General features: G+C 35.5%; 1 protein-coding gene across 3 annotated transcripts in view; it reads right to left on the reverse strand.

Annotated features, from left to right (window-relative positions):
• The window catches only part of MBD5 (methyl-CpG binding domain protein 5), a 477,029-nt gene that overhangs the window by 306,543 nt on the left and 154,780 nt on the right, over window positions 1-15,706 (reverse strand). For all 3 annotated transcript variants that reach the window (XR_011254548.1, XM_069577616.1, XM_069577617.1), the window contains exon 2: window positions 1,155-1,248. The gene's annotated coding sequence lies outside the window, so the exon portion shown is untranslated. The remainder of the gene's footprint in view (window positions 1-1,154; window positions 1,249-15,706) is intronic.

Here is a 15,706-nt window from a genome sequence, read left to right on the forward strand (position 1 = left end):
ATATTTATCATAAAAAAAAAGCAAAACATCACTAAGATGCTAATCAGAAATTAACGAGAAAAAATAAACTCTATGTACTTGAACTCTACAAGAATAAAGAAATATAGAACAAAGGAAAATAATTTCTGCACCAGAGGTTGTACACTGTTTTATGTGATTCACGCAGTAGCAAAAGTGGATACTGGCACAGGAAGTTTTATGCTGTTTTTGAAAAATTAGGACTTTTCAAATTCTGTATTTCTGGTTTCTTCTGGAAAAAAGTCATGAGATTTGATATTACTGGTCTCTTATTTCCACTTAGAAAGGATTTTAGAGCTAAATAGAAGTGCCCCATTAAGACGTTACACACTCTCCAAGGTTCCACTGTAGCTATCTGACCCACAAAATAATTATTATTTTTCAAAATGTTTTTAACTAAAGGATAATTGCTTTACAGAATTTTGTCATTTTCTGTCATACATCAACAAGGATCAGCCATATAGTCCCGTGTCACCTCCCTCCTGAACCACACAAAATTATTTAAAGTACCCTTTTGCATTTTGTACTCTGTATCTCACTCAAAGTTTTACCAAATGTATTCAGAATTTACTTAGTAACATAAACATGTAAGCAGTCATGGGAGACATGAACAGATATGGTAAGTGAAAGGGTATCAGGTCAAGACAAATCTCCAGGAGCTCAAGATAGAGTGAAAAAGAAGTTAGGTATTCAGAAGTAATACTGAGTGTTTGAAACTGTCACAGGGTTGTTTTTTTTTTTTTGGAGTAGTTAAAAAACAAGCTCTTAACACAGTTAAGGACATAAATATTATTAAAAAATACAGTGCATAGCAGGTTCTGAAAAATTATTTTTTCAAGTTAAACTCTGAGTTGTGCACCCAGTTTTGATGGATGCTACTTAATATCTTCTTCATTCTTTTTAATTAGTTTGCATTCTTCCATAATACATCAATTTTATCAACTGCTCATTATAAATGAAATCTGATACTTTCTGTCAAGATGGCATTAAGGCATAACAATTTGTGTCTGAATATGAATGAATGTGGTTGTCAGGGCCAGTGACAAAAAAGTAAGCAAGTTTAGCAAGTTAAATTATAATTTGGCAACCCTAACCATTTAAATTAGATTATTTATGAGGCTATAGTCATTACTTACCTTCAGTGTCTACTTTTTAAAGATCTTGTCTGTAAACCAGATAACCTTCAATATCTACTTCCCACATGCAGAAAATGATATCCTCAATATTCATCTAAAAGAAAAACATAAGAAAATATCATGACTTTGAGGTTGTAAATTTTTTTCATTTCTTTAAAATATTAAAGGAAATCTTAAAATTATAAGTATGGGCAAAGGGAGGTGTCTATTGTAGTACATATTTTATGCAATTAAATGATAATAATAATTTTTTCCTTTAGAAGAATCAGAAAGGCTTATGAAACATACTTTGACATTTTGATCCTTGGCATAGAGTTTAGCATCAGTGGACATGAATTTAAGCAAACTCTGGGAGATAGTGAAGTACAGGGAAACCTGGCATATAGTAGTTCATGGGGTTGCCAAGAGTCAGGCAAGACTTAGTACCTCAACAACAACAACATAGAGTTTAGTACTTTCTATAGTACCAATTTTATCTTGCTAACCTAGTTTTTATCAACATTTTGAAGAAATATAATTTTAAACTCATTAATTCTGATGTTCTACAGGAATGTAGCCCTACCCTAGAAAATACTTTTCTTGTTTAGAATGGATAATTACCAAAAATATATTCTTGATTACCCTTGAGTTGCCTGTAAAAGTCAGAACCATAGAAATCAATTAGCTAAATAGTCTATCTTCATGAAAAGTGAAGTGAGTGAGTGAAGTTGCTCAGTCGTATCAGACTCTTTGCAAGCCAATGGACTGTAGCCTACCAGGCTCCTCCATCCATGGGATCTTCCAGGCAAGAATAATGGAGTGGCCTAGGCAAAACACTCTCTGACATAAATCACAGCAGGATCTTCTATGACCCACCTCCCAGAGTAATGGAAATAAAAGCAAAAATAAACAAATGGGACCTAATTAAACTTAAAAGCTTCTGCACAACAAAGGAAACTATAAGCAAGGTGAAAAGATAGCCTTTAGAATGGGAGAAAATAATAGCAAATGAAGCAACTGACAAAGACTTAATCTCAAAAATATACAAGCAGCTCATGCAGCTCAATGCCAGAAAAATAAACAACCCAATCAAAAAATAAGCCAAAGAACTAAACAGACATTTCCCCAATGAAGACATACAGATGGCTAACAAACACATGAAAAGATGCTCAACATCCCTCATTAACAGAGAAATGGAAATCAAAACCACAATGAGGTACCATCTCACGCCAGTCAGAATGGCTGCTATCAAAAAGTCTACAAACAATAAATGCTGGAGAGGGCACAGAGAAAAGGGAATCTTCTTACACTGTTGATGAAATGCAAACTAGTACAGCCACTATGGAGAACAGAGTGGAAATTCCTTAAGAAACTGGAAATAGAACTGCCATACAACCCTGCTGTGCCACAGCAGGGCACAGACACCAAGGAAACCAGAACTGAAAGAGACACGTGTACCCCAATGTTCATGGCAGCACTGTTTACAATAGCCAGGACATGGAAGTAACCTAGATGTTCATCGGCAGATGACTAGATAAGAAAGCTGTGGTACATATGCACAATAAAATATTACTCAGCCATTAAAAAGAATGCATTTGAATCAGTTCTAGTGAGGTGGAAGAAACTGGAGTCTATTATACGAAGTGAAGTAAGTCAGAAAGAAAAACACCAATACAGTATATTAACGCATATATATGAAATTTAGAAAGATGGTAACGATGACCCTATATATGAGACAGCAAAAGAGACAAAGATGTAAAGAACAGTCTTTTGGACTCTGGAGGAGAAGGCGAGGGTGGGATGATTTGAGAAGAGCATTGAAACATGTACATTATCATACGTGAAACAGATCACCAGTCCAGGTTCAACGCATGAGACAGGGTGCTCAGGGCTGATGCACTGGGATGACCCTGAGGGATGGGATGGGGAGGGAGGTGGGAGAGGGGTTCAGGATGGGGAACACATGTATACCCATGGCTGATTCATGTCAATGTATGGCAAAAACCACCACAATACTGTAAAGTAATTAGCCTCCAATTAAAATAAATAAATAAATAAATAAATAAATAAAAGAATGCTGGAGTGGGTTGCCATTTCCTACTCTAGAAAATCTTGACCCAGGGATTGAACCTGGGTCTCCCGCACTGTAGGCAGACACATTACTATCTGAGCCATCAAATTATTCAACCTTTATCACTTAAACTGACGAACCAGTGCTTTACATCACCTAGTTAAGCTTAGCAGAGGCCTTTTAAAAGAAACTGCCGTCTAATAGAGAACTGGGATTATTCAGAAAAAATGTTTTGTTGAAATAATTTTGATTTCGATTTCCTCTGATTGTGTAAATAAGCCTGAGACAAGCAGTTAGGGAAACAGAATTTAGATGCCACAGTGCCATACATTTAGCATGTGGTTTTGAGTACTATGGATTCCAAAGTCAATCAATAATTTTTTGACTAGGAACATCACTGTTCCTTTTGTTCAATAGTGGATATCCTTGATTCATTGCAGCTACACATTAAAAACATGTGGGACACTTCTAAACGTATGGAGACTCAGTCTCTTCCTTAAATATTCAGATTTTAATTGGTATCACATGGGGCTAGAACCTAGCTAATTTTCAAAAGCATTAAGGAAGGATATTTTACTGGTTAAGAAACAATCTCACTGCAACTGTCCGACTTAATTTCTACAGATAACTAATAAGACATTAACTTAAAAAATATTGCCTACAGATGTTTATGGAAATTAGGAAGATACTTGCTAATCGGACTACTCAATATTTAAAATGACTTCAAAACTTCCATCACACACACAAATATACACAAACCTATAATATCTTAGATTACATGGATCCAAGCACAGCATAAATGGTAGTTACAGTGAATTTAAATTATAATGCCCTTAAGGACCAAAAGTACTACTTTAAAATATAAATTCTCAGGTGTCCTGCCCAGAGATTTTGATTCAGAAGAACTAGGCTAAGGCCAAGGAGTTTCTATTTTTATAGATGTCTCTGGTGATTATAATATAAAAGGTCTCCAATCCCTGTAAAACAGGTCTCTAAGTCTTTATGAACAGTGTCTACTACCAGAACATCATCATTGACATTTATAAATATACCTCTTGAATTTGTTCTGAGTTATATTTCTAATCTTAAAAGATAATCTCAAGATCCACTGGTAAAAAATAACTTTAAACTTAGGGTAAATAGGATTTAAGCAATACATCAACATAGCTAAATCTAAGATAATGTTTATGGATTATATATTTTGGTGAGCCTTACTAGCCTTCTAAGTAAACTGTATAGGTAATCAATATAATCATTTTATTGTATATATATGTATATATATATATACATATATATATATAATATATATTGTGGCCAAAAAAGAGAGAAAACTAGGTTATACTCTATAATGAAAATTTAACTTAAAACCTCATATGTAACTAGAAACATGTCTTCAAAGTCTCAAAAAGAAAATTTTTTGTCCCTAACTTAGTGGGGGTGGGGAAGCTCCTCTAATATCATCATTTGCTCTGTTTAAATACAAAGACAGAAATTTTTAAAAGAAAGTCTTAATAATTCATTTCCCTCAAGAACTACACATATATAACTTACTAAAAATAACATAAAATAGAGTGTTAACATTTTAGTTTTGAAAATTCTTATAAAATAGGCCCAGAAGTACTTCACAATAAAAATAGTATATTCAATATCATATACTCTTTAGATTTTTTCTGAAAATGAAAAGTCTAATAAACAGAGGTAAACATCAGAGTCTGCTATACCCAGTAAGGATGATGATCAACATCTACCAAACCTCGAAAGAAAACTATACATAGTTTCTCTTATATGCCTAAGATGGAAGTCCTCCTAATATTTTTTCTATATGCACATGCTGCTAAAGACTTTAGATTTTTCTAGTAAGTTAACATCAATCTTCAGTTTGTGACCAAAGTTGATTTTCCCCCCAGGCATAGTGCTACTTAATAGCAACAGTCATGGACTTCTCAAATGTCTTCACAAACAGGGAGCTAGTCCATCCCTCAAATCTCTAGCAGAGGCTGTATGTCTGCCTCTGTGATTTACAGCTATGAAATGAAGTCCCAACGTCTTTTGGCAAGACTCTTGATCTTCTATTATCTGACCTCAGCTGCCTTTTGCTGTTTTTCTCTCATGTCCTGGCCAACCAAAAATTAGCCCAGATACTGTTCCCTCCTTAAAGGAAATTTCCATCAACTTGATACTAACGCTATCTATTACTGATTTCCTATGTTCATTATTACAAATTACTTAGCTAATTAATCAGGTACTAACTTATGGTCCCTTATTTCTACCTTTTAAAAAAAATTACTTAAGATTTGGCATATTTGTTAGTGTTTCTAGTAATTAAGTATAGGGCTTTACAGGGATTAGGTGAGGCACGCAGCTTTTCTCTTTGGTATACTTTAGGAAGATGGAGGATTTAAAAATTGTAATCTCACTATGCTGCATGAAATTCCTCATCTGTTCTGCAGACTACTGCACCCACCTAACTCTCTTAATGTCTAAGCCAGGTAATCTTGCTTCAGAGTAACAGTGCAATTACTACTGGTATTAATAAAAACTAAATTAAAAAGAATGAACAATTTTCAGTAAATTAGAATCTGTTTAAACATATTTAACACAGAAGTCACTGGGAACACGGTTTAGTGTTTCCTTAGGAACACTATTTTAAGAAGAACCAATAACTCTGTAAATCACAAAATGCTATACATATCAAAAGAATTCAGCCTATACATACTACTCTTTAATGATTAAAAATACAACTTCTAGATAATGGACATAGGTATCTCTAACATTGGTCATGTAACTTGCTAAAACATCCCTTGTTTTTAAATAGAGTAGTAGGAACAAATATTTATATGTTTCTAAATTCTAATTACCATTAATTAATTTAGTCCTCATAACAATCAAAAGAAATGTTACTATCACCTACATTTTACAAGCAAGTAAGTTGAGGAACAGAGAGAATAACTTGCCCAAGGTTTCACAGCTAATATTAATAACTGGCAGAGCTGGGTTTCAAAACTCTTGCAGTCTACAATTAACTACAGCATTTCTTGAAGGTCTCATAGTAAGTAAAGTCACTCAGTCGTGTCCGACTCTTTGTGAGCCCGTGGACTGCAGCCCACCAGGCTCCTCAGTCCATGGGATTCTCCAGGCAAGAATACTGGAGTGGGTTGCCATTTCCCTCTCCAGGGGATCTTCCTGACCCAGGGATCGAACCCGGGTCTCCTGCATTGGAGGCAGATGCTTTAACCTCTGAGCCACCAGGGTAAGTCTCATACTTAACACTAAGTAGTCTAAGTACTTAAGACTTAAGTTTTAAGTCTTCAGTAGTTTTGGAAGCCTTACCCAATACATCCTCATATCATTTCTGCCTCATGCTTTCCACTCTTGCAGTTTATCAGGTTTCTCACTGAAAGTAAAATGCCATGATGGTCTACTTCTGACCGTTCTTCACAATAAGATTACTTCTAAGTTCTCTTTTTGCTCTATATGCTTTTTAGTATCTCTGTATCATTTACATAATAAAGCCTCTGTGATATCACGGTTTATCCTAAAAACCTCAGTCTTGCTTCTGAATAATGTTCTATAAGCCTAATCACATTAAAATCCATGAAATATGGTTCAACACTGGGATATAAAATTTATGGTTTTAACTCAATTTTTTCTACAAAAAAATTTGTCTTCTTAAAGTATTACTGCACTCTCAAGTTTAAAATATGGCAGTTTTTACAGGAAGAAAATATGTTATCTAAAAATTCCCTGAGCTATGGAATTAAATTCAATCTAAACTTTTACCGGTGATTGCTTTCATACCATTAGCAGTATGCAATTTCATAGCCCTCAAGATCCCATTTATTCTGATCTGATAGTGACTTAGGAATTTTTTTAATTCACAAGTTTCATATATGGCTGAGTAGAAACAAATTACAGCAAGAAATTACGGAATAAAATAAAACCTCATAAAATCCTAACAGAAAATATCTAAGAATTAAAAATATTTTTAGCCTATGTTTGCTTCTCTAAAGTTTCCAATTTCTTCAGTACAACAAGAGCTCTAATCATGCAATTCATGGACATTTGTTTTCTCAACTGTTTTTATAAAAGTAATAATCTTAGCTGGAGCATATTCAAGCTATCTTAGTAACAGGATCATTATTAGATTTATTCCAGATCATTCATTTAATGGATCTGGAATAACTTTTCTGTATTTCTTTTTTGTAGCTATTCTATGTTTCTGTGGTAAACAGCCTAAGAGTCCCTTATTGAGTATGGCCAAGTCACTTTCAAAAACAAAGAACCATAGGTTATTCTAAATTTTGTCCATCAGATTAAGCCTTGTGTTTAGGTCTCCTGCAACTTGTCTAAATGATCTGGCTTCAGTAAGAAACTATATTTAAAGTTCAAAGCAGCTGAAGTTCTATGAAAGTTGATAATAACCAGGCAATTCAAGGTATTCACAGTAAATGACACATTTTCATTAGATTAAAAAAAACCCACCTTCCTCTTCCCATTCTCCCTGCTACTAGCATTCTCTAAAAACATCCATCTAGTTCAGGCAGGGTATCTCTTCAGCTAAAATACATCATCAATTTGGTTCTGATGGACCTCCTTAATTACATCTTTTATTTGGGGAATACTAGTGAGTGATTTTTTGGCTACACTAATACGTGAACCCTGACCTTTTTGGAGAAAAAGAATTAAGTACAACATTTTGCCAAATATGGTACCAAGATACACGTATTTATATTCTGGCAATAATAAATTCAACTGTAGTTTTATCTTATTGGACTTGTTGATAGACAATTAATGAACAAATAGAGGTGGACCAGTAAATGGGTTGGCAGTTCATTTATCACTTTAGTTCTACACAGTCTCATCCAATTTCAAAAATAAGGTTCTTGAAAACTACTATGAATGATAACTCAAGATTGAGAAAGATGAGTATGTTGCAAAGGGGGGAAAAAAGTATTGGGAGTATGAAATCATGTGAATATGAAGGTCTGTGTCAATAAGCTCACATTCAGTAAAACAAATTTTAAAAGGGATCATTTCATTTATCCTTCCATGTGTTAGAACTTTTCAAGGACTTCCTCAGTGGCAGTGTTACAGAAAAACACTATAAAGCTATGTTGTATAGCTTTATTATATTTTATAAAGCTATTTTACTTCTGGAAATAATACACTTGCTCTCTGCCTCCCTCCAAATGTTAACTGTTAGAAGTTTATGACTAGGATGGTGTTGACGTTACCTTCTTATCTTTTCAGGTTCTGTCTCTTGCCTCCCAAGTCCTGACTCAGTAGTCTCTCAATACATTTTTAGCAGTCTGACTCCACTTCCTTTATCTTTTTTTGTGATTCCTTTAAAAAGTCATACTATTGACATTACCTCTCTTTTTTTAATATATCATATTTGTTTTCTCTCATTCTCATCACCAATAGGAGCTGCCTATGTTTCCAGAACATCAGAAATGATCTATTTTTCAATGCTGGAGAATTCTACAGAGGAATTTATGATGAGGAATTACAAGAAATTTTATTAGCAAATAAGAGAAGAATTTTTTTTTTAAAAAGCATTCAGAAGTCAAACACAAAATTTGCACTGCCTGTTTTCAGAGAAAGAAACAGAAATTCATAAACATTTAACAGACTATCATTAATTTTTAAAATTCCAAAGCAACATAGCAAGATAGAGGCATGAGTCATATCCAGTCAGCAATTTATTACCTAATATATGTATCTAACAAACAAAATACTATAAATTGATGGTGAGCCAAGATGAAGAATAAAATAAAAACCTGGGGAGTGATGCTGAAATTCATGCCACCAAATGAAAGTGTTGAAATTTTGCCCAACAGAAAAAGATGTTCTGCTGCTGCTGAAACAGAAAATGGCTCCATGGTCGTGTGTGTGTGTGTGTGTGTGTGTGTGTCTGTGTGTGTGTGTGTGTCTGTGTGTCTGTGTGTGTGTGTGTGTGTGTCTGTGTGTGTGTGTGTCTGTGTGACAGAGAGAGAGAGACCATTGTTTTGTGCACAAATATTATGAAGCCTTAAATAAATTTCATATATCTTCAAGTATTTTAACAATGCTGTAAAAACATTTTGGGGTATCTGACACAAAAGACAATGACATTTCAAAGAAAAACAGTCTTATGAAGATAGATTCCACGAAGCTATCATAAATCCAATTAATGTCTAAAAAGAAATCCAGATTCAGAATTATGAACCATAACATTTTATTTACATGGTGGTAACAAACATTATAATAAGTCTAAAGTAATAGGTCCACTATATTTAACTGAATAAATTACAGGTATTATAGGACGTTTAGCTGAAATACTGAATCAAAACTCAGAGAAAGTCTTTTTGGAATATATTCTCTATACAAAAACAAAATTGTTACGTAACTTAAAAAATTAATATGATACACTAGACTCATTAATTAGTATTTCTTAATTAAGACTAATTTGAGAGAAAACTAATTGGAATATATTTTAAAATCAACTTAGAGAGAAATTTAAATAAATACAATTTTAAAGTATGTGCATATAGACTGAAAGCTGCTCTCTTGTAGATATTTTTAAAATAAGATGCTTCACAATACAGCTATAGATTTTTAAAACTGGCATACAAACTGCTGATAGGGAAACATCAAAATTATGCTATAAGCCTTTTAAAATGTCCTTTAATATGTATGACATTGATAATGTAAAGAAAGCCTGATCTTGGACTTCCCTGGTGGTGCCATGGAAAAGAATCAGCCTGCCAATTCAGAGGACACAGGTTTGATCCCTAGTCTGGGAAAATTCCACATACCACAGAGTAACTAAGCCTGTGTGCCCCAACTACTGAGCCCTAGCACCTAGAGCTTGTGCTCTGCAACAAGAGAAGCCACCGCAACGAGAAGCCTGAGCATCACAACCAGAGTAGCATCACTCACCGGAACTAGAGAAAGCTCACACAAAGCAACTAAGATGCAGTGCAGCCAAATAAATTAATTAAAACATTTTAATATGTGTTATATAAAGCCAAAGTGATTTTTCAAATTATAAATGGAACAACCCTCCAAAATGATGAATCATTACTCCTCACTAATGGAAATAAATAATCAAGGTAATATTAAAAAAGAGGCTTTAGCCTATGTAATTGAAAAAAAGCAACAAGTGGTTGCATCTTGGGAAAATATTAAAAAGTTATAAAAGGAACAGGGAAAAAAAACAAAATGAAAATTACCTGCATAACCAAATCAAATTCTACCACAATTTTGAACAGAAACAAAAAGATAGCAGGGAGAGGTGACAGAGCCCTATACAAGGAGGCGACATTCCTATTTATCAACCCATTTAAGGAATAAAATAACAAGCAGAAAAATGCAAATAAGTGCACACAAGAACAGCAATATCGTCGTTAGTGATGTCTGAAAACAAACAAACAAAAACGTTCATGTGACTGAAGTATCAAAGCCACCAGTGCTGGGGGAAACTCTAGGCTCTGACTTTCTGCAGACTTTTGGTGCAGGCACTCATAACAGCAAAAGAAACCATATTACGTGAGAAATTCTATGAACCAGTAGTAATACCTAATTTTATGATGTCTGGAATCAGCTATCTTTTACCAAAGAACATGTTTCAAATCCTACTAAGAATGGCTTAATATTATGCCAACCTGTCAAATAATGAGGGATTTCATCAGGGAAAAGAAAACACCAATAAACGAATAAATTCCTTATAAATAGAAAAAGATGTCTGGATTATAGAAATTATCTCTAGGTTACTGTAAACAAAGATGGGATTGTTATTGACTTGGTGAAAGAGAACTGAAAAATAAAACAGTGAAATCTAAATATAAGCAAATGTAACCAAAAAGAACTTCTGAGTCACTCTTGTTTATTAGAGATTTTTCAGATTTAGAGGATTGTCCTGTCAAGGTCATGTGGGATGTGCAAAAATTCACAGAATATCATTCTAGATCTTTCAAAGATGACAAGTCAAACGCTAAACATATACAATGTGAAGTATTTCCAGAAATTTGTTTCATCTTTCCTGCTTTTATAATGAACTGAATGACTCTGCAGAAAAATACCTGAATTTTTAAGCCAAGAAACTATAGGCAATCTCAGGCCATCCTGGTGATTCAGAAGGTAAAGATTCTGCCTGCAATGCAGGAGACCAGGTTAAATCCCTGGGTCGGGAAGATCCCCTAGAGAAGGGAATGGTAACCCCCTCCATTACTCTTGCCTGTCAAATCTCATGGACAGAAGAGCCTGGTGGACTATAGTCCATGAGGGTCACAAAGAGTCAAACATGACTAAGCAACCAACATTTTCACTTTTCACTTTCATAGACCATTTTGCTGTGAGTGATCCAAGTCTTAATATTATCTCTCACATATAGCTTTAAATGCTACTTAAAGTTAGTTGAATATTCAGTTCAGTTCAGTAGCTCAGTCATGTCTGCCTCTTTGCGACCCCATGAATCTCAGCATGCCAGGCCTTCCTGTCCATCACCAACTCCCAGAGTCTACTCAAACTCATGTCCATCGAGTCGGTGATGCCATCCAGCCATCTCATCCTCTGTCGTCCCCTTCTCCTCCTGCCCTCAATCCCTCCCAGCATCAGAGTCTTTTTCAGAGTCAATTCTTCAAATGAGGTGGCCAAAGTACTGGAGTTTCAGCTTCAGCATCAGTCCCTCCAATGAACACCCAGGACTGATCTCGTTTAGGATGGACTGGTTGGATCTCCTTGCAGTGCAAGGGACTCTCAAGAGTCTTCTCCAACACTACAGTCGACTATTAAATGTTCCAAATGTTGCCAACATTTATAATGCTATGATTTTCTGATCATTCCTTATCATTGAGAACATAGCTGTAGATACCATGGTAGATACAGACATAATAAAATGCACCCTATATAAACATATAGAGAAGGGAATGGCAAGCCACTTCAGTATTCTTGCCTTGAGAACCCCATGAACAGTAGGAAAAGGCAAAATGATAGGATACTGAAAGAGGAACTCCCCAGGTCAGTAGGTGCCCAATATGCTACTGGAGATCAGTGGAGAAATAACTCCAGAAAGAATGAAGGGATGGAGCCAAAGCAAAAACAATATCCAGTTGTGGATGTGACTGGTGATAGAAGCAAGATCCGATGCTGTAAAGAGCAATATTGCATAGGAACCTGGAATGTCAGGTCCATGAATCAAGGCAAATTGGAAGTGATCAAACAAGAGATGGCAAGGTTGAACGTCGACATTCTAGGAATCAGTGAACTAAAATGGACTGGAATGGGTGAATTTATGGTGACTGCAGCCATGAACTTAAAAGACGCTTACTCCTTGGAAGAAAAGTTATGACCAACCTAGATAGTATATTCAAAAGCAGAGACATTACTTTGCTGACTAAGGTCCGTCTAGTCAAGGCTATGGTTTTTCCTGTGGTCATGTATGGATGTGAGAGTTGGACTGTGAAGAAGGCTGGGTGCCGAAGAATGGATGCTTTTGAACTGTGGTGTTGGAGAAGACTCTTGAGAGTCCCTTGGACTGCAAGGAGATCCAACCAGTCCATTCTGAAGGAGATCAGCCCTGGGATTTCTTTGGAAGGAATGATGCTGAAGCTGAAGCTCCAGTACTTTGGCCACCTCATGCGAAGAGCTGACTCATTGGAAAAGACTCTGATGCTGGGAGGGATTGGGGGCAGGAGGAGAAGGGGACGACCCAGGATGAGATGGCTGGATGGCATCACGGACTCAATGGACATGAGTCTGAGTGAACTCCGGGAGTTGGTGATGGACAGGGAGGCCTGGCGTGCTGCGATTCATGGGGTTGCAAAAAGTCGGACACAACTGAACGACTGAACGCAATTGCAGTAGATGTGGAAGTAAAATTTAGTATGGTGGGTTCATGCTCAGTAAAAACTAAGCATTTAACGTATCTACTGACTGGCTGATTGCAACAGAGAGCAAATGAAGCAAAAAATAAAATATTCAGTTCTTTCACATAAAAATAAACACAAATGACCTCAAGCCAGTGAATCAGTTGGCAACAGAGGCCCCTCTATCAGATTGAACAAATGAAATTGTCTTTTTTATTGTTTAAAAAAGGCCGAATACTGGTAATTATGTAAGTTTCAAAGGAAAAGCATTAGTTAACAGTTAATTCATTTAATTTCATGAAATATTGTGATACAAATCAAGAATGTATTCACCTACTGAAACCTCTACTTTAAATAAGTTTCCTATCACAGAAAAAAAGAAGAATAAATATTCTCAGTGGTTTCTGTTGCTCCCAGATTATAAAATTAGGAGATCAGGTTTCTAACAAATTTGAAGATATACTACACAGGTATATACCTGATGATTATCAGGTAAAAACCATCATTGTTTTATTTTTTGGGGATATGAATAAAGGATATATAACAAGAAGAAGATTGGTTAGGAGAGCAAATTCATATTTGGAAAAAAACCCAACAAAGTCTTTACAACAATGTAATGAATATTTTTTAGCCAAAGAAGCATAAATTGCAAGCTTCTTCTAAACTATTGCAAGTTCATAATTAAAAAAAAATTGATGACTATAAATAAAGTCAATGTATGTTAAGTGGAGATCAATCAATCAATATAACTGAAAATCATACAATGAACGTTTAGCAGAAATCTAAGGTGGAATTCTCAATTATGCCTCATTCTATAAATGTGTCTTAAAAATATTAAAAATTAATACGGTACTCAAATCTTAACATACCCATCCTATTATTAGATGCATCAAAAGCACCTATTTTGAAACATCTAATATTTTATTAGAATGAACACTGTGGCTGTACTAGCTAAACATGAAGAGACCTCCATAACTGCTGAAGTGGCCACTGCTCTAACCTCTCCATAAGTCCCCTTCTCTAGGGACATCTCCCCCACCAAGTGTTCTCCATGTTCTGATCCTTAAGGAGATAATAACCTGGCAGAGCCTAAGGCCTCTAAGACTCTTTCATCTACTTTGGTTGCGTCATACCAGTCCTTACGTAGTTTGAATCTCTCCTCTGTTAATAACACAGAGTAGAGTAGCACAAGCTTTAAACTTGGAGTCAGAGATACTATATTACAGAAGCTCTGAACCTTTCTGAAATTTCAACTTCTTTTGAAATAAAATGATTACTAGCTACCTGGTACTGCTGACTGTGTATTATGTGAAATGACATAAAGTGTTTATTACTAGCACATGGTAGCATACCATTTGCTTTCTCCTCATCTTAGGAGAAACATAGTAAATATCACATGGAAAAATAAGCAAAAACTGCAGTCCTCCTCTGTCACAAATGGGTCATGTTTTAAATATTCATTTTTGAAATCAGGAGAATTAAAGTGCATTTTCCCCACAGTTGGGCTTCCCCGGTGGCTCTGATGGTAAAGAGCCTACCCGCAGTGTGAGAGACCTGGGTTCGATCTCTGGGTTGGGAAGATCCCCTGGAGAAGGAAATGGCGATGAACTCCAGTATTCCTGCCTGGAGAATTCCACGGAAGGAGGGTCCTGGTGGGCTATGGTCCATGTGGTTGCGAAGAGCTGGACATGACTGAGCGACTAACACTTTCCCCATAGTAATCGTTATATGAAAGTAGTTATGAATCTCAACAACATTGTAAATTTCAATTCTATCCATGATTCACTGATATGGAGAATCCCAGGGACGGGGAAGCCTGATGGGCTGCCATCTATGGGATCACACAGAGTCGGACACGACTGAAGTGACTTAGCAGGAGCAGCAGCACTGATATACACAAAAAATGTAGTGGGAATAAATATATGGTAAGCAATATTCAAAGAACTTTATATTTAAGCTATTTAATCCTCAAAAACTCTTATGGAGTAGCATGTTCTTATGGAGCCCACTTCACAATCCAGGAAATCAAGGCAAGGTAAAGTAACATGTACTTAATGACATTAGCAAGTTAAAAGTGGCAGATTCAGGATTGGACCAAGGCCCTATGCTTCTAATCACTATAATGCATTGTCTTTGGGGATATTTAAATCATAAAACCTATACATACTTAAAAAAATCAAAACATTGAGATTAAATGCACAGTAGTTTCTCAACTGGTCAAACTGAGCAAATGAAGTGCAACACTGAATTTATCTTGCAAGCTGATGGCTGGAAAAAAGCATGCTACAACATATCAGATTTGGGGAGATATAAAGCAGATTGTCTGTTATCAAAGGTTTTATTTTTTTTTGTTTTTTATTTTTTTTTAGTTTTTTATTTTTTAAATTTTAAAATCTTTAATTCTTACATGCGTTCCCAAACATGAACCCCCCTCCCACCTCCCTCCCCATAACATCTCTCTGGGTCATCCCCATGCACCAGACCCAAGCATGCTGCATCCTGCGTCAGACATAGACTGGCGATTCAATTCTTACATGATAGTATACATGTTAGAGTATCAAAGGTTTTAAATGCTGCTATCATTGGCTCTTCATCACAGTTAAAGTTCCTGTGTTATCTTTCCTTTTTTTATTACATATCATCGGCTTTTACAA

Source organism: Ovis canadensis, chromosome 2, assembly GCF_042477335.2.
Source record: "Ovis canadensis isolate MfBH-ARS-UI-01 breed Bighorn chromosome 2, ARS-UI_OviCan_v2, whole genome shotgun sequence".
In the NCBI taxonomy this organism is placed as follows: domain Eukaryota; kingdom Metazoa; phylum Chordata; class Mammalia; order Artiodactyla; family Bovidae; genus Ovis; species Ovis canadensis.